This window comes from Trachypithecus francoisi, unplaced genomic scaffold (genome assembly GCF_009764315.1).
Source record: "Trachypithecus francoisi isolate TF-2019V2 unplaced genomic scaffold, Tfra_2.0 Lachesis_group2, whole genome shotgun sequence".
NCBI lineage: Eukaryota > Metazoa > Chordata > Mammalia > Primates > Cercopithecidae > Trachypithecus > Trachypithecus francoisi.
In genome coordinates, this window is record NW_022681465.1 from 36,383,914 (window position 1) to 36,409,442 (window position 25,529).

Below are 25,529 nucleotides of genomic sequence, written 5' to 3' on the forward strand. Positions count from 1 at the left end.
CGTACCCAGCGCAAAGAAACTAAAAATCTTGAAAAAAAGTGGAAGAATTGACAGCTAGACTAATTAATGCAGAGAAGATCATAAACGAAATGACAGAGATAAAAACCATGACACGAGAATACGTGACAAATGCACAAGCTTCAGTAACCGACTCGTTCAACTGGATGAAAGAGTATCAGCGATTGAGGATCAAATGAATGAAATGAAGCGAGAAGAGAAACCAAAAGAAAAAAGAAGAAAAAGAAATGATCAAAGCCTGCAAGAAGTATGGGATTATGTAAAAAGACCAAATCTACGTCTGATTGGGGTGCCTGAAAGTGAGGGGGAAAATGGAACCAAGTTGGAAAACACTCTACAGGATATCATCCAGGAGAACTTCCCCAACCTAGTAGGGCAGGCCAACATTCAAATTCAGGAAATACATAGAACGCCACAAAGATACTCCTCCAGAAGAGCAACTCCAAGACACATAATTGCCAGATTCACCAAAGTTGAAATGCAGGAAAAAACCTTAAGGGCAGCCAGAGAGAAAGGTCGGGTTACCCACAAAGGGAAGCCCATCAGAATAACAGCAGACCTCTCGGCAGAAAGTCTACAAGCCAGAAGAGAGTGGGGGCCAATATTCAACGTTCTTAAAGAAAAGAATTTTAAGCCCAGAATTTCATATCCAGCCAAACTAAGCTTCATCAGTGAAGGAGAAATAAAATCCTTTACAGATAAGCAAATGCTTAGAGATTTTGTCACCACCAGGCCTGCCTTACAAGAGACCCTGAAGGAAGCACTAAACATGGAAGGAACAACCGGTACCAGCCATTGCAAAAACATGCCAAAATGTAAAGACCATCGAGGCTAGGAAGAAACTGCATCAACTAACGAGCAAAATAACCAGTTAATATCATAATGACAGGATCAAGTTCACACATAACAATATTAACCTTAAATGTCATGGACTAAATGCTCCAATTAAAAGACACAGACTGGCAAACTGGATCAAGAGTCAAGACCCATCAGTCTGCTGTATTCAGGAGACCATCTCACATGCAGAGACATACATAGGCTCAAAAAAGGGATGAGGAAGATCTACCAAGCAAATGGAGAACAAAAAAAAGCAGGGGTTGCAATCCTAGTCTCTGATAAAACAGACTTTAAACCATCAAAGATCAAAAGACACAAAGAAGGCCATTACATAATGGTAAAGGGATCAATTCAACAGGAAGAGCTAACTCTCCTAAATATATATGCACCCAATACAGGAGCACCCAGATTCATAAAGCAAGTCCTTAGAGACCTACAAAGAGACTTAGACTCCCATACAATAATATGGGAGACTTCAACACTCCACTGTCAACATTAGACAGATCAACGAGACAGAAAGTTAACAAGGATATCCAGGAATTAAACTCATCTCTGCACCAAGCGGACCTAATAGACATCTATAGAACTCTCCACCCCAAATCAACAGAATATACATTCTTCTCAGCACCACATCGCACTTATTCCAAAATTGACCACATAATTGGAAGTAAAGCACTCCTCAGCAAGTGTACAAGAACAGAAATTATAACAAACTGTCTCTCAGACCACAGTGCAATCAAACTAGAACTCAGGACTAAGAAACTCAATCAAAACCGCTCAACTACATGGAAACTGAACAACCTGCTCCTGAATGACTACTGGGTACATAACGAAATGAAAGCAGAAATAAAGATGTTCTTTGAAACAATGAGAACAAAGATACAACATACCAGAATCTCTGGGACACATTTAAAGCAGTGTGTAGAGGGAAATTTATAGCACTAAATGCCCACAAGAGAAAGCAGGAGAGATCTAAAATTGACACTCTAACATCACAATTAAAAGAACTAGAGAGGCAAGAGCAAACACATTCAAAAGCTAGCAGAAGGCAAGAAATAACTAAGATCAGAGCAGAACTGAAGGAGATAGAGACACAAAAACCCTCCAAAAAATCAATGAATCCAGGAGTTGGTTTTTTGAAAAGATCAACAAAATTGACAGACCGCTAGCTAGACTAATAAAGAAGAAAAGAGAGAGGAATCAAATAGACGCAATAAAAAATGATAAAGGGGATATCACCACCGACCCCACAGAAATACAAACAAATCAGAGAATACTATAAACGCCTCTATGCAAATCAACTAGAAAATTTAGAAGAAATGGATAATTCCTGGACACTTACACTCTCCCAAGACTACACCAGGAAGAAGTTGAATCCCTGAATAGACCAATAGCAGGCTCTGAAATTGAGGCAACAATTGATAGCCTACCCACCAAAAAAAGTCCAGGACCAGATGGATTCACAGCTGAATTCTACCAGAGGTACAAGGAGGAGCTGGTACCATTCCTTCTGAAACTATTCCAATCAATAGAAAAAGAGGGAATCCTCCCTAGCTCTTTTTATGAGGCAACATCATCCTGATACCAAAGCCTGGCAGAGACACAACAAAAAAAGAGAATTTTAGACCAATATCCCTGATGAACATCGATGCAAAAATTCTCAATAAAATACTGGCAAACCGGATTCAGCAGCACATCAAAAAGCTTATCCACCATGATCAAGTGGGCTTCATCCCTGGGATGCAAGGCTGGTTCAACATTCGCAAATCAATAAACGTAATCCAGCACATAAACAGAACCAAAGACAAGAACCACATATTATCTCAATAGATGCAGAAAAGGCTTTTGACAAAATTCAACAGCCCTTTATGCTAAAAACGCTCAATAAATTGGTATTGATGGAACGTACCTCAAAATAATAAGAGCTATTTATGACAAACCCACAGCTAATATCATACTGAATGGGCAAAAACTGGAAAAATTCCCTTTGAAAACTGGCACAAGACAGGGATGCCCTCTCTCACCACTCCTATTCAACATAGTGTTGGAAGTTCTGGCTAGGGCAATCAGGCAAGAGAAAGAAATCAAGGGTATCCAGTTAGGAAAAGAAGAAGTCAAATTGTCCCTGTTTGCAGATGACATGATTGTATATTTAGAAAACCCCATTGTCTCAGCCCAAAATCTCCTTAAGCTGATAAGCAACTTCAGCAAAGTCTCAGGATACAAAATAATGTGCAAAAATCACAAGCATTCTTATACACCAGTAACAGACAAGCAGAGAGCCAAATCAGGAATGAACTTCCATTCACAATTGCTTCAAAGAGAATAAAATACCTAGGAATCCAGCTTACAAGGGATGTAAAGGACCTCTTCAAGCAGAACTACAAACCACTGCTCAGTGAAATCAAAGAGGACACAAACAAATGGAAGAACATACCATGCTCATGGATAGGAAGAATCAATATCGTGAAAATGGCCATACTGCCCAAGGTGATTTATAGATTCAATGCCATCCCCATCAAGCTACCAATGACTTCTTCACAGAATTGGAAAAAACGGCTTTAAAGTTCATATGGAACCAAAAAAGAGCCCGCATTGCCAAGACAATCCTAAGTCAAAAGGACAAAGCTGGAGGCGTCACGCTACCTGACTTCAAACTATACTACAAGGCTACAGTAACCAAAACAGCATGGTACTGGTACCACAACAGAGATATAGACCAATGGAACAGAACAGAGTCCTCAGAAATAATACCACACATCTACAGCCATCTGATCTTTGACAAACTGAGAGAAACAAGAAATGGGGAAAGGATTCCCTATTTAATAAATGGTTCTGGGAAAATTGGCTAGCCATAAGTAGAAAGCTGAAACTGGATCCTTTCCTTACCCCTTATACAAAAATTAATTCAAGATGGATTAGAGACTTAAGTGTTAGACCTAATACCATAAAAACCCTAGAAGAAAATCTAGGTAGTACCATTCAGGACATAGGCATGGGCAAGGACTTCATGTCTAAAACACCAAAAGCAACGGCAGCAAAAGCAAAATTGACACATGGGATCTAATTAAACTAAAGAGCTTTTGCACAGCTAAAGAAACTACCATCAGAGTGAACAGGCAACCTACAGAATGGGAAAAAATTTTTGCAACCTACTCATCTGACAAAGGGCTAATATCCAGAATCTACAAAGAACTCAAACAAATATACAAGAAAAAAACAAACAACCCCATCAAAAAGTGGGCAAAGGATATGAACAGACATTTCTCAAAAGAAGACATCCATACAGCCAACAGACACATGAAAAAATGCTCATCATCACTCGCCATCAGAGAAATGCAAATCAAAACCACAATGAGATACCATCTCACACCAGTTAGAATGGCAATCATTAAGAAGTCAGGAAAAACAGGTGTTGGAGAGGATGTGGAGAAATAGGAACACTTTTACACTGTTGGTGGAATTGTAAACTAGTTCAACCATTATGGAAAACAGTATGGCGATTCCTCAAGGATCTAGAACTAGATGTCCCATATGACCCAGCCATCCCACTACTGGGTATATACCCAAAGGATTATAAATTACTCTACTACAAAGACACATGCACAGTATGTTTATTGCGGCATATTCACAATAGCAAAGACTTGGAATCAACCCAAATGTCCATCTGTGACAGACTGGATTAAGAAAATGTGGCACATATACACCATGGAATACTATGCAGCCATCAAAAAGGATGAGTTTGCGTCCTTTGTAGGGACATGGATGCAGCTGGAAACCATCATTCTTAGCAAACTATCACAAGAAGAGAAAACCAAACACCGCATGTTCTCACTCATAGGTGGGAACTGAACAATGAGATCACTTGGACTCGGGAAGGGGAACATCACACACTGGGGCCTATCATGGGGACGGAGGAGGAGGGAGGGATTGCATTGGGGAGTTATACATGATATAAACGTCATGCACATCTACCCTAGAACTTAAAGTATAATAATAAAAAAAAAAAAAACCTACAACATATGCGAGATTGGGATGGAGCATGGAAACAGGGCCTCTGCAGTGAAAAGGGTATTTTTCATTACTAGGGTAGGGAGAAAAAGTAGAATGTTGATGTGTCTGGTGACGGGAGAAGAGGATAACCAAATGTTATACAGATTTTTGAACAATTATAATAGGAAATAATGTATCACCAAAATAGAAAGTCTTAGAAAGAGCTTATTTTAACTAACCAGTAAAATACATATAATGTATTTTATAATTTTCCCCAAATTATTTGTAATTATTGATACAGCATAATTAGTATGTTGTATACAATCAGAATTTAATATTTAAATAATGATGCAGAGTTTGAATTTTGGCGGTGGTACATTCAAAGACATAAATTAATTATATTAACCTTCATGTTATGGGCTAAGAAAAAAGTTCTTGAGAAAGCAGTGGGGCAATGTGTCCTTTTTTATGATTAACTCCCAAGCTGTCACTAAAGGAAGAATAACGAGTTTGCTATAAATATGCATTTTGACAAAAATGGGAGTTGATATTTATTTCTGAATAACTTTGTGAGAAAAATGGCTTCTTTGATATTTTTAAATGTAACATTTCTTATTCTAAATTAAGGAAAAGATTGTTCATGGTACAATGGAGAAAAATAATTTATATTGCCATTTCTCATTTCTACCCACAAATGTCTCTCTCTTCAGCATAACTCTATTCTGTGGGCTTGATATATAATGATTTTTTTATTTTCCAAATAAGTTCAACAAAATATGAATTGTTACTAGTGAGAATGGTTCAAATATATATGTGACCATTATATATGAGTCTTAAGAATCTTCAGGCATTTTAAAGATGGCACACTGTATGTTTTGAGCAACAGCAAATAATATTTTATAAAATTTCAGATTATAAGGGTACTGCAGGACCTTGAAAAGAAACCTAGAAAAAAAAAATTCATTCCTCTTCCAAAGAAACTTATTTGACACTTGACGAAGGTCACTTTTTTGACAAGGAAAATATTCTCTTGAATCAAGTAATTCTAATTTAGATCTAATCACAAGGATATTTGGAGCAAAGGGTGGAAAAAGGCAGCAATTCGAGAACATCGTGTTAAATTTATGTTGTCACTAGAAAGGCTTGCAAACATTTCTGATTATACTTTTAAGTTGCAATAACTTAAAAAAAGGTCCTTTTTAGCCTGTAGCAAATCAATGCACTAAATATACCTATGTTAGCATAGTCCAAGACAATATGTAATATTTAATTTTAGTCAGAATATGAAAATAGAAGAGAATGAGAGGATACAGGAATGAAATTATCAATATTACTGCTGTTAATGGGAAGCATTTGGTCATTTTAAGATGATAATTTAACCTTTTTCAGGCATATGAGACATAAACATTATAAAGCACCTGTATCAAATATGATCTTAGCAAGACATTTTGGGTGAATAAATAAACTGAAAAAATCCTCCTGGAAAAAAAGATAGGTTTGCCAAGCACTGACATCTTTGAATTACTTTTGAAGAAATTTTGATAGAGATTAACTGTTACTCAGATTCTCAAGGTCTAATTAATTATATCTGCCAACACAGCAAACGGGTGGGTGAGCAACATAATTGTGGAAGTGGAAGGAAGCTAAATTGTCAGGAGTTGGAAATCCTAATTGTCTTTGAACAAAGTGCTCAATAATACAGAAAATATATAGCAATTTTTTTGGACTAAAAGAATCAATAAACTTCAAAAATTCAATAACCTCCTATTTCCAGGGAGTTAGATGGAATTAAAACTTTAAATATTTATTAATAACAACTTCAAAAATTGTATTTATTTAGCCTTTGTTGAATGAGAATTTAATATTCCTAGATGTTAGAACTAGAGCTTAGAAATGTCATCACTTGGATATGGGTCTGGCTAGCTACCACTCGAGTGAAAACGTATTTCATGAGAATTTAATTTTTACTGAGTATAATTTGTGCAAAGATGTAGTGACTTGGAAAGCTCTTCAATGTAAAACATCTTAGGAACGAAGTTATTGCTAACTAGACTTGAAAGAGCTAATGAATCATTCACTGTAAAACTTCACTTGAACAGGAAGTACAACACCATTTTGAATATTGCCTTTTTCATTTAAATGCTGGAATTAATTGTAAAGTAAATCTCACCCATTTCCATTAAGTCCTAAATAAGTGTAGTACGATGCAGTTTACTGATACTTAAGACAACCAAAGAACAATTTTCACACCTCATTGCTACACATAAAAGAGAGGTAAAATTAAATCCAGGATACATAATAGGAGCCCTGTAGGCTCTTTGATCACTCATTATGTGGATTTTTCCCTCGTAATATCACATTGATTTCCTGCTTTATACACCAGAACTAAAAATAATTCTGATCATATGTAAATGTTGCACGTATTATTAGAACTCTGGTAAATGCTTTCAGCTCAAGTGATTGAAACAGATCTTAATTTTTCATTTGCACAATCTTCAACAAATCATATTTTCCTTGTCTTGTATTTCTTGTCAGTGTTAATGGGGCCAATGTATACGTAATTTCAGGATAATTAGGATATTTGATTAATCCATATATTTATTTAATTTTTGAATAGTAACAGCTCAAATTTCTCTCACTATCCTGAATTTTAAAAATAAATAAATAAAGTGTTATCAGGATATGTTTATTTAGATATATGTATATATAGGTATGCAGATAGATAACATGAGTTCTGATTTGTAGTTATTAAAGAAGAAATTATGCACACAATTTGATAAAATTGTTTAGAAAATTAGTGTAAATTCAATTTTAAAAATCCTCAAAACATTAACTTGAAGTGTCTCTGGATTAAAAATGTTATAGGAAATTATCATATTCAGTGTATTATAATTAAGAGTATGCACTTTGTAACAGGTAGGAAATCCTGCTTTTCTACTCAACCACATGTGAGATCTTTTGCAATTTCTTATTTCACTAAGCCACAATTTGCACATCTAAAAACTGAAATAATACAAGTCACTATTTCATAGAGTTGTGGTATTAGTTAAGGTCATACTAACAAAGCTCTTAGCTGAGCTTCTGACAAAAGATCAATAATGAGAATCTGTCCTTTTATTATTTGTATTTAAATATATAGTCATACTAATTAGTCAATAGACTCCAAATTATAACATTTGAACTTTTTTCTTAGAAAAATGACTGAATAATTGAAAGCATGAGAGAAGTACTCTGTGATATATTGCTATTAAGGGCAAAACCAAATAAGCACATCTATTCCTTGTACATTAATTTTTGTCATGCCTTGTATTTTATAATATTTATATATCCAATTGAAAGTGGTACAATGATGATGAGGTTAATAATAATAATAGAGACTAATTGCCTACTTACCTAGAGTTAGTTTCAACTGTTATATATACAGAACAGTTCATTGGATAGATCATTGGATAGATCCAACAGATCATCGGATAGATGATCTACCTTTAGGTAGATCCTTTAGGGCTATACATAAGTTCCAGAGAGACAAGCCTAAAGATATATGTTTGCTATGGGTAGTGCATTACCAACGTAGGCTGTCTCCAAATAAACCAGGAAATAGTAATTAGCTTTTACATGAACAACAAAATTATTCATCGAAATGTAAAAATATTGTTTTAATTTTATTGAAACATTTTTGTATCATAGGTAAATATTAATTATGAAAAAGTAAAAACTAGGCAACTGTGAGTAAAATTTATACGTTCTCATGTAAGTTCAGGAATTCCTGAATTTCTAATTGGTGGTTTCTAACTCCTCACACCAACCCCCATTTCAAACCTCACCTTCTGTGCTCCACTTCGGATTTGGTACTATAGTTGTCTCAAATTAAAAGATTAGCAAATCCTGAAAATCCTTAGCACTGACAGAAAAGCCTTTTGTTTGCTACTTCGAACAAAAAGCTTTAAAAGCCACTCACAAAAGGAAGAATTGAGAAATGAATTCATAAATTCCAGAGATAACTTCATTCAGAGATTTTTTCATTCATTATAATGAAACGCTAAAATGAAGATATCAGCTACCTAAGACACATTACAAAGCAATGTAAGATACAAAACACATGAAACAAGGTAACAGAGGTTAAATAACTTTATAACTTCTCACTCCCAAAAGGATATGAAAGGGTAAAAGGAGTAAAGTCTGAGAGGTTATTTTTAAAGAACATTTTTTTATAAAGAGTTTAAGAACTGCACCCTCCAAGGGAAAGGGCTAGGGAATGCGGCATCGTAAATAGAATTCAAGAGAAAAAAGCTTTAATCCCATTATTTGTTTATGCTTATCTTTCAGTTTGGAGACAAGGTAGACTAGTGTCTGAGTCACGTCTCAAAAGAACCTAAATTGCAAAAAGTTGGTTGAAGCAACCTCTGGGATCAGAGAAAAGACTAGGACCTAGGAAGCACTCCATTTCTAAGAGCATGTGCTGAAGAAGATACAGGCTACACAGCAGAGAAACAGCATAGTAGTTTCTTGTATCATATAGCAGAAGAGGTAAGAGGTCTGAAAAAGTAAAAGGTAGATCATTGGATAGATGATCTACCTTTAGGTAGATCCTTTAGGGCTATAGATAAGTTCCAGAGAGACAAGCCTAAAGATATATGTTTGCCATGGGTAGTGCATTACCAACGTAGGCTGTCTCCAAATACACCAGGAAATGATAAAAAATATATATTCTTTAAAATTGTGGCACATCCCAAGGAGCACAAAACAAGTTCTTTCTTTTCTTATACCTATCCTGAAAAGGATTTAAAAAACATGAGTAGTGATATTGTTAAAGGAAAAACAGAAGTTGATGCAAAACCAATTGTTCTTAAGGAAGGTTTACAGAATTAGAGGGGAGAAAAATAACACAATCCTAACCTTAGGAAAGCTACAACATATAAAAGCAGAATTGAGTAAGATAACTTGTCAAAGAGATGGTAAAAGAGATAATGGCAAAAAAAAAAAAAAAGCAATACAGAAGACAAGAGAGGTGAAAATTTCAAGAAGTAGAGAGTTATTGGCTATGCGGAACATAAGGTCATGTAAGATTAGGATTTAAAAAAGGTATGTTTTACCTTCTTGAGAGTAGTTCTCACGGAAGGATGTAAGCTGAAGTCATTTTAAGCTGGAAAATGCATTTTTTTTTAACCAATGGAGACATTTCTATAATAGATTTTCAATTACAGAAATTTTGAAAATTCTGATAAAAGTAATAGCAGCTCTTTTTGTCTCTACCAGTTCTTGGCTATAAGTCCTGAGTAAGTCACTTGACTCAGGGATTGCTGGAGTTGATAAAAGAAGATAATTTTGCAGAAATGGCTAACAATTTAATTTATTTTAAAGGTCTTGAAATGAATATTTTTTCTATCAGTATGGATTATTTAAATAGGTATTTATACATGTTTATTACAGATTCTATAATCATATAAAGATTTTTTTCAGTGTCACGCAGTAACATTCAAACAATACACTTTGTTACTGTAAATGTGTAAATTTTTTTAAAAATAATGTTTTGGAAGAAGTAAAAATTAATTCTAAAAATGACAGTTTACTTTAACATAGGGTTGCAATTAATTTTTGTTCCTAAAATGAACAAGCCAATGTACAAATAAATAAGTAAAATTCTATATAATTATATAGTAATAAACATTTTTTCTGAAGGATAACTGTAACTCAATATCACTAGTGTTATCCTTATTTATATAAAATGACCCTCAACACAAAAAAGCGGAAAATGTAGATCAGAGAAAACTAATTTAAAGTAGTATATTTCACTAATTACTCCCTGAGCAGCAACACCTAACTCCATTTAAGACGTAAGATAACCTTATTAAATGTGAGAAAGAGTATGGCAATATAGGTGATAAAATCTGAATCATGCCTAACAAAGAATTAAGTAATAATTGACTGCTATAATTTAAGTAAATATTTAAGTTATTGATATATGATAATAATGTGGCCAAAAAAAGCATCCAAGAACTGATTTCATGAAACAGAAAGACATACTTCAAGATATGTTTTCATGTCACCTGTGTAAATTATCTCAAAATTAAATGAACCTGTGAATGCAATGATCTACAGTACAAGCTAATTAACTTAGACATATGCTAGCTTAAAATTAATTTATCATACCTTAAAGTTCAACAAAATTGCACAAAATCATCCTTCAAAGAAGGATGTTTATCTCCATGAGATTTAGAAATAATTAAGAGGAGCTATTAATAGTTTATTGTTGAATAGAGCCTAAAGATGACAAATATGTCTGATTGTCCATTTTGAATGTCCTGTGAGATTATCACTTATAAAATGTGACTTTATATTAAAATATGTTACTTGAAATATTATTGTATTAGAATATTTTTATGTATGCTAGAGGAAATTTTAATCTTTTGTCTATCACTTTAATCTGTTTAGAAAATGAAATAAAATATAAATACCATTCTTAAAAATTGCCAGATCTTGAGAAATGATTTTCAGTAAGTATATGTATTAAGCAAACTATAGTTTATATTTTTCTAATGGAATGTAAAAGCTTATATAATAAGAACTTCCATTATTTTTCTTTTTTCAAATGAAAGTGAAACATGAAAACACATAATGAAAGTAAAAGTTAACAGTGGACAATAAACATACACATAGATACATAAAATTACATATATATAAACATGAGCATTTTATACGTATATGTAATGTGTGTATATATTTATAGCTATCATCACGATATATCTTTGAATCAATTATTATATTTATAGAAAGATCAATTGAGTAAAATAAAGATTTTAGAAATCTTTAATATATGTATTTCATTTTAAATTATGGGGGAAGATTATAGTAACTAAGTTCCAGATAGCTCCCAGTGACTCACTTGTCTGCTTTTATTCATTGCTTCTGTAGCCTTCTCCCACATTTTATCATGGTTGGTCTGCGTTATGTCATCAATAGAATATGGCGGAAGTGATGGGATATAATTTCTAAATTAGGTTATAAAAGACACTACGAATTCCCTTTTGCACTTTTTGTCTTTGTCTCTCATCACTGAGTTTGGAGAAAGCTGACTGCCATGTTACCCTATGCAGAGGCCCATGTGGTAAGGAATAAAGGCCTTCTGCCAACAACCATGTGAGTGACCTTAAAAGTGGATCCTTATTTCAATGAACTTAGCAAAAGAAAACCCACAGAATTATTAACATATCATGACACAAATAAGCATCAGGAAGAAATATTGAGTGATATTTGTTTTTATACTTTCTGCCATCCAGGAATCGTTTAGGTAGTAGTAACAGTATATAATTATCTATTTCTATATCTCCTGTAATTTTTACATTACATTTACATTGCTATATTTTCCTAAATATTAATACACCAGTTTCTGCAATGTGCTACTATTTTATTTTTGGAGATGACTATTTGGTAAACTAGTAGCAGCAAAAGACCAAAAGTTATCTCTGTACTAAAGGTCAGATGAGACAAAGAACAAAAATAAGAAAATGTCCAAACAACAGAAAATCCACCTGTGACACAAGTGACCTTTTCTCAGATAATGACATAATGTATTTTCTTTTGTACCAAAACTACAATAAAAAAGGTTATGTGATTAAATATATTGTACTTTATTTTATTGGACTATTTATAATAAGAACCTTGGCAAAACTTAAAGTTGTTGTAAAATAGATCTTTTAAATGAGTTGCATGTATCTTGTAGGATTTTGTAACTTACATTTGAGAAAGCTAATATTTCCCTCCTAAAGATTGATATAAATAAAAATTTGTTGTTTGGACATTACAGAGAATCTATAACATTGAACTAGAATAAAATAACATTTAGATTACTTTGCTTTTTGATTAATTGCTATCACATCACAAATATAAAGAAATTGAGTAGGGCATAGATTTCAAAATGGAACCCAACAATATTCAGTCCTGAAGACAACTGCCAAGTATAAAGAAGCTAAGAAGTTAGCTCAAGGAAGTTATACGTCCATATGCATATACACCCATAAGATTATGCCATCAAATTATACACATAAGTAAATTTCTGTCAGAAAGTTCTACCATTGCTAATCTTCATAAATTAGCCCACCTATCCAAATGAAACATGTATCTCGTATTCATAGCCTTCAATGATCCTCAGCCATTAAATCGAGATTTTTCTTGTGGTTTTCTTGTAAAGAATATAATGTGTTAGAAGTGAAATCATATGATCTATGAAGTCGGTTAAGAAAAATATATTGAGGTCACTGCTTTACTATTGGAATGCTATTCAAGGCCAGCTGCAATGAAAAAAGGTCTGGTTATTATGAGAGCACAATGCTGTGAGGAAGCCCAAACGAACACGTGGAGGGACTCATTGTTATAGAGAGGTGCCCAGCCAGCCATGAATATTAACCATGTTTGATCCTCCAGACAAACCTAAAAAGTACCAGTGAATGGCTGCAGTTGACATATTAAGCAAGAAGTTATCCCAGCCAAACTCAACATGAATTCTTGCCACACAAAATTGTGACATAACAAAATTGTGATATAACAAATTATTGGTTTGCTGTTTTAAGCTTTAGGGAAGTTTGTTACACATGAATAGATAACCAGAATGAAATTTGGTACCTGGGACTGGGGAGTCAATGTATCAAAAACTCTAAAACACTCGGCATTACCTTCAAAGCTGAGCAGTGGGCATGACTTAAAAGAGCCCTAAGATGACTTTCATTGAAAGCTGGATGAGCCTGAAGGAGGCAGTTTATAACCACGAACATGAGACAATACCAAGATGAGACAATGTTATCGAAGACCATAAAATAACACCTTCTATGTAATGGCAGAAACTTTGGTAACACTGTCTCATACAGTAACATGGAAATAGAAAAGGTATCTAATGAATTCAGGTATCCGTCTATGCAGATTTACTAGCAAAGAGTGGAAAATAACATAAGCCTTACTTCTTATGCATATGATAAAAAAGTTTTAAAAGAATGAAGAACTGATTTTTAATGTACAGTTCTGATAATAATTTAAAGTGAAATCCAGGCTTTGTGGCTCATGCCTGTAATTCTAACGTTTGATGAGACGAAACTGGAAGGATAGTTTGAAACCAGGAGTTCAAGATCAGCCTGAGCAACATAACAAGATCCCATGACTGTACAAAGTAAAAAAAAAAAAAAAAAAGTAGCCAGGCATAATGGCATGTGCCTGTAGTCCAAACAACTAAGCAGACTGACAGGAGAAGATCATTGAACCCAAGAGCTCAGGATTACAATGAACTATGATCATGCTCCTGCACTTCAGCCTAGGTGAGAGAGAGCAATAACTTGTCTCTAAAAATAAATTAAATAAATAAATAATTAATTAATTAAAAATGAAGACAAATAAATAATTTCTCAAATTGAAAAATAAGATGATCTCTCTTCACCAGTCTCTCTTGGCAAAACATTTTTAAACTAAGAAATGTCTTCAGAGATAGACATGAAAAATTATACAGAAGAACAACAAACCCAGGAGTTTATTATTTTAAAAAATTAATAAGATAGACCAATAGCTAGACTAATAAAGAAGAAGAGAGAGAAGATTCAAATAAACACAATTAGAAATTACAAAGGTGATGTTTCCACTGACCCCAAAGAAATACAAGTAACCATCGGAGACCACTATGAACACCTCTATGCACACAAACTAGAAAATCTAGAAGAAAACGATACATTCCTGGACACATACATCCTCCCAAGGATGAACCAGAAAGAAATTAAATTCCTGAACAGACCAATAATGAGCTCGAAATTGAGTCAATAATGAATAACTTACCCACCAAAGAAAAGTCCAGGACCAAGTGGATTCACAGCTGAATTCTAACAAATGTATAAAGGAGCCTGGTACTATTTCTGCTGAAGCTATTTCAAAAAAGAAATGAAGAGTACAGACACATTCCCAAATCATTCTATGTGGCCAGCATCATCTTGATACCAAAACCTGGCAAGCACATAAACACACACACACACACACACACACACACACACACACACACACTTTGCAGGCCAATATCCTTCATGAACATAGAAACAAAATCTCAATAAAATACTAGCAAACTGATCCAGCAGCACATCAAGAAGCTAATCCACCATGAACAAGTGGACTTCATCCCTGGGATGCCAGGTTGATACAACATACACAAATCAATGTGTGATTCATCACATAAACAGAACTAAAGACAAAATCCACATAATTTTCTCAATAGGCATTTGATAAAATTCAACATCTCTTCATGTTAAAAAAACCCACAATAGGCCGGGCTTTGGGAGTCCGAGGCAGGTGGATCACAAGGTAAGGAGATAGAGACCATCCTGGCCAACATAGTGAAACCCTGTCTCTACTGAAATACAAAAAATTAGCCGGGCATGGTGGTGCGTGACTGTAGTCCCAGCTACTCGAGGAGTCTGAGGCAGAGGAATAGCTGGAACCTGGAAGGTGGAGTTTGCAGTGAGCTGAGATAGTGCCACTCTACTACAGCCTGGTGACAGAGCAAGACTCTGGGGAAAAAAAAACAACAACAACAAAAAGAAAGAGAAAAAAACCCTCAATGAACTAGGCAGTGAAAGAACATACTTCAATATAATAAGAGCTACATATGATGAACTCACAGCCAACATCATGCATAATGGGCAAAAGCTGAAAGCATTCCCTTTGAAAACCAAAACAAGAAAAGAATGCCAACTCTCACCACTCCTATTTAACATAGTATTGGAAGTTCTGGCCAGAGATATTAGGCAAGAGAAAGAAATAGACATCAAAATAGGAAGACAGAAAGTCAAACTATCTCTGTTTGCAGATAGCATGATTCTATATCTGGAAACCTGATTGTCTCTGCTCAAAAGTTCCTTGAGCTGATAAGCAACTTCCACAAAGTTTCGGGATACAAAATCAATATACAATAATCAGTGTATAGCATTCCTATACACTAACAGCATTCAAGCCAAGAACAAACTAAGGAACACAATGCCATTCACAACTGCCACAAAAGAACAAAATGCCTAGAAATACAGTTATCCAGGGATGTTAAAGATCTCTACAAAGAGAGCTACAAAACACTGCTCAAGGAAATCAGAGATGACACAAACAAATTGAAAAGCATCCCATCATCATGGATAGGAAGAATCAATGTTGTTAAAATGGCCATACAGCCCAAAGCAATTTACAGATTCAATGGTATTTCTGTCACACTACCAATGACACTCTTCACAGAACTAAAAAATAAAAATTATTCTAAAATTCATATAGAATCAAAAAAGAGGCTAAAAAGAAGAAAGTTGAAGGAATCCCATTGCCTGACTTTAAACTGTACAAGGCTACAGTAATCAAAAGAGCATGGTACTGGTTTACAAAACAAACACATATACACATTAAACAGAATAGAGAGCCCACAAATAAAGGCACACACTTACAACCATCTGATCTTTAGCAAAGTGGACAGCAACAAGCAATGGGGAAACGACTCCCTATTCATAGATGATGCTCAAATAATTGACTAGTTATATGAAGAAGATGCAGAAGATATCAACTGCACTCCTTTCTTACACCATATTAAAAACAACTCAAGATGGATTAAACATATAAATGTAAAACCAAAAACGATAAAAACCCTGGAAGATAACCTAGGAAATACAATTTTGGACTTACTAATTGGCTAAGATTTCATGATGAAAATGCCGAAATCAATTGCAACACAAGTAAAAATAAGCAAATGACACTGAATTAAACTAAAGAGCATCTGCACAACAAAAGAAACTATCAAAAGAGTAAACAGACAACCTACAGAATGGGAAAAAATGTTTGCAAGCTCTACATTAAATAATGGCCTAAGATCCAGAATATACAAGGAACTCAAACAAACATACAAGCAAAAAATCAAACAACCGTATTAAAACGTGGGCAAAGAAATGAACACTTTTCCAGAGAAGACATACATACATCCAAGAAGCATATGATAAAATGCCCAATATCACTAATCATTAGAGAAATGCAAATTAAAACCACATTGGGATATCACCTCATATCAGTCAAATCAAAACCACAGTCAGATACCATCTCACACAAGTCAGATACTATCTCACACTAGTTCTATTTACAGTTGTTTGAGGAATCGTCACACTGCTTTCCACAAAAGTTGCACTAATTTATACCCTCATGTGTGCAACCCTTGTGGAAAACAGTGTGGCGATTCCTCAAAGAACTATAAATAGAACAACCATTCAACCTAGCAATTCCACTACTGGGTATGCACTCAAAGGAATATAAATTGTTCTACCATAAGGGCACATCTACACATGTTCATTACAGCATTATTTCATGCAAAGTCATGGAATGAATCTAAATGCCCATCAACAGTGGACTGGATAGAGAAAATGTGATACATATATACCATGGAATGCTATGTGGCCATAAAAAAGAATGAGACCATGTGTTTTGTAGGAACATGGATAAAGCTGGAGGCCATTATCCTTAGCAAACTAACATAGGAACAGAAAACCAAACACTGCATGTTCTCACTTGTATATGGGAGCTAAATAATGAGAACACATGGACAGAAAGAGGAGAACAACAGACAGGAACCTCCTTGAAAGAAGAGGGTTGGAGGAGGGAGAGGTTTAGCAAAAAAAAAAAAAAAGAAAAAAGAAAAAGAAAGAGAACGAATAAAGAAAGAAAAACTGTTAGGTATTATGCTTAATATCTGGGTAAGGAAGGAAATAATCCGTACACCAAACTCCCTAGTCATGAGTTACCTACATAACAAACCTGTATATGTACCTCTGAACCTAAACTAAAAGTTAAAATATTTTTAAAAAGCCAATTATCATGTATTAAGAAGAAAAAGATAGCAAAAAAAAATAAATGCCTTCAGGGCAAAGATCACATCCCAGATGGAGCTATAAGACCCACCTTTGTTACTATAGGTTGAGCATTACTAATCCAAAAATTCAAAATTTGACATTTTCCAACATCTGAGACTGGTTAAGTGCTGACTTGATGCCACAAGTGGAAAATTCTACACCTGGTCTCACATGACAGATCATAGCAGTTAAAATGCAGTCACACAACAAACAATTTGTTCAGTGTCCCCAGAAAAATAAAATTATCTTTAGCCTATGTGCATGATATCTACATAAATCATAAATTTTATTTTCAGACACAGATCCTATCTTCAAGATAGTTCATTGTGTATATGCAAATATTCCAAAATCTGGAAAATTCTGAAATCCAAAACACTTCCAGTCCCAAGCATTTTGGATAAGGGATAATAAAACTGTACTTCAAAAAGATTTATGGTGCCTCACAGAAAATTTCAGCTAGGCAGAAAGTCTTCTAAAAATTTATTTTGAAATATAATTCACATGCTATTAAATTTAACATTTCAAAGTGTACAATTTAGTAATATTAGTATATTCACAAGGTTATGTAACCATCATTATCTAATCCCACAACACTTTCATCACCACAAATAGAAACCTCATTCCTATTAGCAGTAACTCCACATCCCTCTACAATATCCCCTGGAAACAACCAATCTACTTTCTTTCTGTAGTGACTAATGTAAATCATTTCATGATCACTTTCACAGACTGAATACATTGCTCTCGTTTTACAGTCTTTTAATATCATAATGTACTTTTTTCTGAATTTTCAATAATTGTGGCTATTAGGTGATGAAAATCATTTCATGCTCAGTGAAAAGCAAAATACATTTAATGCTCATAGAAGTCAAAGGAACCACTGAAAATGAATCTCAATTTGCCTTTATAGCATCTATTTCTCTTTGTGAGTTAAGAAAGTCACATTGGGAGAGAAACAGGTGCTGGAAGGCTGCTCTTACAGGAGACTGTTAACCTCAGAATATGATAAGTGTTGAGAAATATTTTATTTTCCTTGATTCACATTCAGATTCAACTTTCTCTCCATTCAGCTTGTCAAATGCTTTTGTCTGCCCATATTCTATCTCTTTTCCTGTTTTGTTGTAACTGAAAGACTGCTAACAGAATGCTAATATGCTAAGTGCTTTGGTTCAAGCTTATTTAAAAAAAAAAAAAAACTTTTTAGTTGCTGTGCGGCTTTTCTTCTGAAGCATTATAGTTTCCGTTGTAAAAAGCAAATATCGTGTTTTCAAGGTCACTAGTTAGTTTTTAGTAATGTAGATTTAATGTAGTGATTCCTTCTTTGTGAATGAGGGGAGGAATGTTTTAAACTTTTCCTTATTTGAAGAGACATGAACGGAACTTGACAAGATGCTCATTTCTGAGGACAGTTGCCAAAGGAATGATGAAACTGAGTGTTTTTTCTTTCAATGTTTTGTTACACTAATAATTAAAGTGGCATTATTATGGGGAAAGCTCAATCTGCCTGTAAATATCAAATATCCCATGAAACCATAATTACATGCCATTGAGGTATACTTAAAATATAAACAGCTCTAGTGACTATACTCCAAAACAAGCTGACATAAAAATAATATTTTTATGTTTTACTTACTAGATTCAAAGAGCTGTTTGAAACAAAATGCATACATGCCTCTAGTTTCAAGAAATAATTTAAAAGGTACCTCAGACAGTGTGCCCAGCAAATATGTTCTCATGACTGGATTCTATTTGAATAGCAGTTGAATAGCACTGACCAGTGGGAAAAATGGTCTATAATACAGTTGCTATGCTTTTAGGATGTTTCCTCAAAACTCATTTTATTAAAAAAAATTCATTTTAGATTGATGATTCATAACAACTTGTTATTGAAAAAAGTCAATGCATGCAAAATAAGAATGAGTTTCTTTTTTGCTTATTTGCCTCGTATCCATTTACCAAAAAAAAAAAAAAAAAAAATGCACCTAGGCAAGCCACCTGATCTGATTTTACTTCAGTATGACTGTTTATAGAAGTTATAATTGGAACTGATGAGTCAAACAGTCATGTTCATGGGACCACTGTACTTAAAGATCATTTAGTTGGGACTAGGTTCTTTGGCAGGAGTATTTATGATGAATTTTAAAAATCTTTACATGATAGATTTACAGGTACATTAATGTTTCATTCAAATTTAAAAACATTTGTTTATGTTTTAAAAACATCTGCTTCTGCCTTGCCTTAGCTTTACTATCATAAATAATTAATTCATGACTAAACCAATATTGGTTATTATACTTTTACTAATTTATTCTCTACTCTTAATAACTATGTTTGCTTTGAAAGATTTTCACCTCCTTGTTTATAACCTAAAATATAATAGTCAAAAGGGTATTGTATTTGTTATTGGGAAACCTGTGTTCAAGGCTAGTTTGTCACAACAATTGTAATTTTTAATGTCCCTTGGATTCAATTTTTCTACTGGTGTAACCAAATAAACATCTAGCATTATCTTATTTTTACTTTTACTTCAAGGTGAAAATAAAATCTTTGAGGTTTTGGTGCTTATATTTTATCCTATTTACCAATGTCAACAAAGTAGACTAGAGACAAAATAAAGAGAATCTCCCATTTTTCTTTTCTTATCTTTATTTTTCTGGTAATTCCATTTCCTTTGTGAAGTAGATTTTAATTCAGTTGGAAGTTTCTGATTTCACCTATATTCTGTGACTTCCAAAACTACATTTCTGCTTCTACCTATGAACATCGATCTTGGGAATTTAAGAAAGCACAAATAAAAGTAGTGAAATCATGTAACAGAACAAATGTAATCTGTACAGTTAGATGCTTCTTAAGCTAATACATCTTTCCCTTAACTGTCAGGGTTTTTTCTTCATATGATTAATAAACATAATGGAATAATCAGTACTCATTGAGCTCTAAGTTGTAGGAAATATACTTTATTTTAGCAATACACAGTCTCAAATTAAATTGATCTCTATTTAACTACCATTGTTGCAAAAATTTAGTCATCTTTATTCAGTGTTACGTCTTTTTGCTTATCCATCTACTACTCTTATTTATTTGATTTTTGAAAATTATACACTGCATATCTTAAACAATTGTTGCCTCGCCTTAAGCAATGATGTTTGGTAAACATGAATTTGATTAATTCTCACCTGTTTTTTCAGTAATGGGTACATCTAACAATGAGCTTTGTCACAAAGGATGAGAAATTTATTTCCTCTCAACTTTCAGAGATTCTCTATTATACTTCCATTTAATCAGAGTTAAAAAAAAAAAAAAAACAATAAAACAACAATTACAAAATGATCCTCCCTTCTGTGAGTGTGAGATGTATTTGGGATGTGTTTGACTTTTCTTTCTCTGGTTTGAGATACTTTAAAAATGTGACAGAATATATTAAGTACTGAATTATTTCAGTTGCAGTAAGTAGAAAAAAAAAGAAATAAATACCGTTTCCAGGTAATAAAAAGTATTTCACAGTTATATCCACTGGACCATACTGAACATCTACATAGAGAACAGGGAGCATTGTATACACAGAGTGGTTTAGTTATCAGATAAATACCATCCACAACACCTAAAAATTGTCACAGCAGAAAGAATTCATCCCAAGGCAGAGATTATGAGATATGATATAGTATAAAAATGCAACCTAGGCCTTAGAAAATTTTTTTTGAGATAGGTTAGTAGTTCTAACTCTACTCAATTTTATGTTTTCTAAATTTAGCATTTGCATATAGCTTTCAATCAGTGTAGCACCATGAAATACCCAAATTTTTGTTATAATATTCCAGATTTATTTAAAAATTGTTAATTCTAGAAGTACTTTAATTTAAATATAATAATTAAAACAACATGGTAACTTCTCATTGAAAATGTAAATTATTTATAATTTAACTTGCCAGAGACACTTATTTAGATTTTCTAGAAAATAATATGTTTAGGTTCATAAATAATTTAGAACATTTACATGCTGAAGGCAAAGAAAAATTTTCTATATTTATTATTTGTATACCAAATTCAAATATTCTCTCTATACCTCTGCAAAGAAAAATCTCAATGAAATGAAGATGCCCCTCCTGGCTCTGCTTTTTCTCCTTAGATTTTTACCTCAGCTACTTTGTTGTTAAATAAGTCACATCTCTGGACTAATAGAAAAGACTTGTACTTTGATAAATCTTGGTTTGCTTTTCCCAAGAAGCTTCCCTTCTATTTCTTCACATATAATCCTCAAGTCATTCTCCCAGATTCAACCCAAAACGTTTTGAAACGTATCATATTTTATAAATTTTTACTATCTTGTGTTGCAATAAACTGATATTCCTATCTAGAAGTTGCAATTACTTTGTCTTGTGATTTGCTGGTTTACATTTTTGATTCTCTCATTTGCTTTTGCAGACTAAGGTGGAGAACACATCTTGTTCATTTTGTATCATTTATGTCTGGGATAATTCCTGGCTCATAATATGCAAATGTTTTGAAAGAATGACCAGCAAGTCACACCGACATAAAACTAAAGAAATTAGTCAGTGTTTTATTCACTGGAAACAGAAGTTAAACAAGTAATGTTGATTGAATTTTTCCTTTGCAACTAACTATTGAATACCATGAAGACACTGCATTAGACAGTAGAGGAAATTACTGGGCCCAGTAAAATGTTCTACTTTTGCTTCAGTAAAATATTTATTTTGCAGTACTATGGAGGATAGACTAGAAATAGGAAAAAGATTGACATGAGAAATGAGTGAGTAAATCATGATGATAATACAATTGCCAAAAGATGCTGAAAAACTGAACTTAGGCAAAGACAGTTAGAGTGAAGGAAAACGCAAAACCTTTTAGAGGCAGAAGAACAAGATTTGGTGACAGCTGGTTGTATGCAAGATAATGATGGGGAGAGAGAAGTCTCAGATTATTTATTGTTTGGATGACATTCACAGAAATATGAAATGAAGCAGTATGAAAAGATTATATTTATTCTTTTATGACTTGAAAAATGGGAGTGATAAAGATGATTATTTAAGTTTTAAAAATGGACTCATTGGAGTACTAATGAGCAATTCAGATAGAGATATCCAGAAGATAAGAATAAAGTATAAGGGTCAAGCAAGATTCCTGGACAAAAGAAACAAGGTCTTAGAGATCATAATCAGAAAAATGACAACTTAAGGCAACAATTTACAAATGAGATTATGTAGAATTCTATGAGAATTGAACAGAAAACCCTAGAGACATTGCAAGGAAAAGGTTTGTACAAAAGGAACTGAAAAAAAAAAAATCTGGAGAGAAATCCTTTAAAGATAGATATCAAAAAGTAAAGACAGAAGGTAATTTCAAGAAGAGTCATGATAAACAGCACCAAATCTATGAAGATGAGAGCAAGCCAAAACCAACTTTATAAACATTAGTCTATTTTCTCATTAATAATTTTCAGTTTATGCTCAATAAAGATAAATTAGGAAGGAATTTCCTAAATGGTGAAACATTAAATGTAAATAGTAAAAAATACAAACATGTTCACATATGAAAATAACACTCATTCAAAATGTAAGCAAAAATTAAACTGTGTCACCTATTTTAAGGGGCATACAAAACTTTAATAAAAATAATATAAAATTTTAATATGAAAATAAAGAATGTTTTAACAAATTAAATTGTTTGCACCCATCTGGGGAAGAAACTTAACGTATTAAGGAGACAATTATATTCAGGGTTGAATGCAGAACTTTTGCTTAATATTTATTATGTGTCATCATATGCTATTATACTACTTGAAAGGCAACGTTGAAAAATTTAATGATCTAATAAGAAAATATGTTAACATACTTGATATAGAAAAATAAGCAGGCAAGGAAACTATGTACAAAGAGTCACAATAGAACACATGTTTCACCAAACTTAAAACATATTGGTCAAGATGGCTGCTTAGAAGCAGCTAATGTGTGTGTCTCTAATGAAGAGGCACCAAAGAGGCAAGTAAATACAACACCTTCAATTGAAACATCCAGGTACTCGCATTGCAACTCATCAAGGAAACAACTAGACCCACGAAGAACAAAGAAAAGCAAGACAGAATAACGGCCTACCAGGGAGCAACACTGAGCCAGGGGAACCTCCTTCACCAGTGGTGAGTGAATGTGTGACCCTGGGAAACCATGCTTCTCCCATGGATCTTTGCAACCCTCAGGTCAGGAAATTTCCTTATGAACCCACTTCACCAGGGTCTTCATTCTGACAGACAGACATACGTGCAGTCCTGGCAGAGCAGCAGTTCAGGTATACATGGACACCCTGGAGCTTTAGAAACTGGAGCTTTCCAGCAAAACTAGTTGCAGCTCTATCAAAGTGGGAGGTTAGACTCCCATATATACCCCAGAAAAGAGGCTGAATCCAGGGTGCTGAGCAGCAACAGCCTGCAGGCCCCAATTCCACAGCAGCTCACCAGGTAAAACCTACTGGCTTTAAATTGCAGCCAGCCACCTATAGCGGCATCACACCTCCCTGAAAAGGAGCTCCCAGGGAGACAAGTGGGCCACCATGTTTGCTGTTTGGGTATCTTAGTTGTTTCAGCCTTCAGACTTTGGAGAGCCCAAGCTGACTGGAAGCGATTCCCCAGTACAGCACAGCTGCTCTACCAAAATGTGGCCAGACTGCTGCTTTAAGCAGGTGCCTGATCCCATTCCTCCTCACTGGGTGGGACCTCCCAACCATGGCCTCTAGCCACCCCTGCCTGTGTTCTCCAGACCACAGAGATTTGAATTCTCCCTGGGACGGAGCTCCCAGAGGGACAGGTATGCCACCATCTTCGCCGCTTGGGTGACTTAGCTGTTTGACTTCAGAGTGTCTGGGTGCTGAGTGTCTGAGGTGACTGGGTGCTGAAGCGGAACCCCCAGCACAGCCCAGTTCTCTATCAGAATGTGGCCAGACTGTTTCTTTAAGCGGGTCCCCAATCCCATTCCTCTTCACTGGGTGGGACTTCCCAAGCAGGCTGCCAGCCATACCTGTCAATATTGTCTGACCAACGGGGATTTGAATTCTTCCTGGGATGGAGCTCACAGAGGAAAGGGCAGACCACCATCTTTGCTGTTAGGGAAACTTAGCTATTCCAGTATTTGGGCTGTGGAGGGTCTGAGGTGACCACGGGCTGAAGCAAACCCACAACACAGCACGGCTGCTCTGCTAAAATATAGCCAGACTCCTTTTTTAAGTGTGTCTCCAATCCCATTATTCCTCACTGGATGGGACCTCCCAACCGGGGTCTCCAGTCACCTCCTACAGGTGCTTTTGGGCCAGCAACAGACCTGTACCTCCCTGGGAAGAAACACCCACAGGGAGAGGCAGGCTGCCATATTTGCATTTTGCAGCCTTCACTGGTAATACCTCTGGATACTGGAAAATCCAAGGTGACTAGGGACTGGAGTGGGCCTCAACCATACTGCAACAGCCCTATGGAAAAGTGGCAAGACTGTTACATGGGTGCCCATTTCCATATCTCCTCACCAGGCAGGTCCTTCAGGAGTATGGGGCCCCAACCATACTCCACCAGAGTTATCCAGCCAATAGCAACTTGGCAACTCCCTGAAAAGAGCCTCCAGGGGCAAAAGAAAGGCTTTCAGTCACTGCCTCTACAGTAGAACTGCCTGCCCTTGCCACCGTTGAACTAATGAAGAAGCAAATACCCGAAATACCTTATCCACACCTCCATCAAGCTATAATCAACCCAAAGAGAGGTCAGTTCATCTTCCACGGGTTCCACATCCCTGCCCC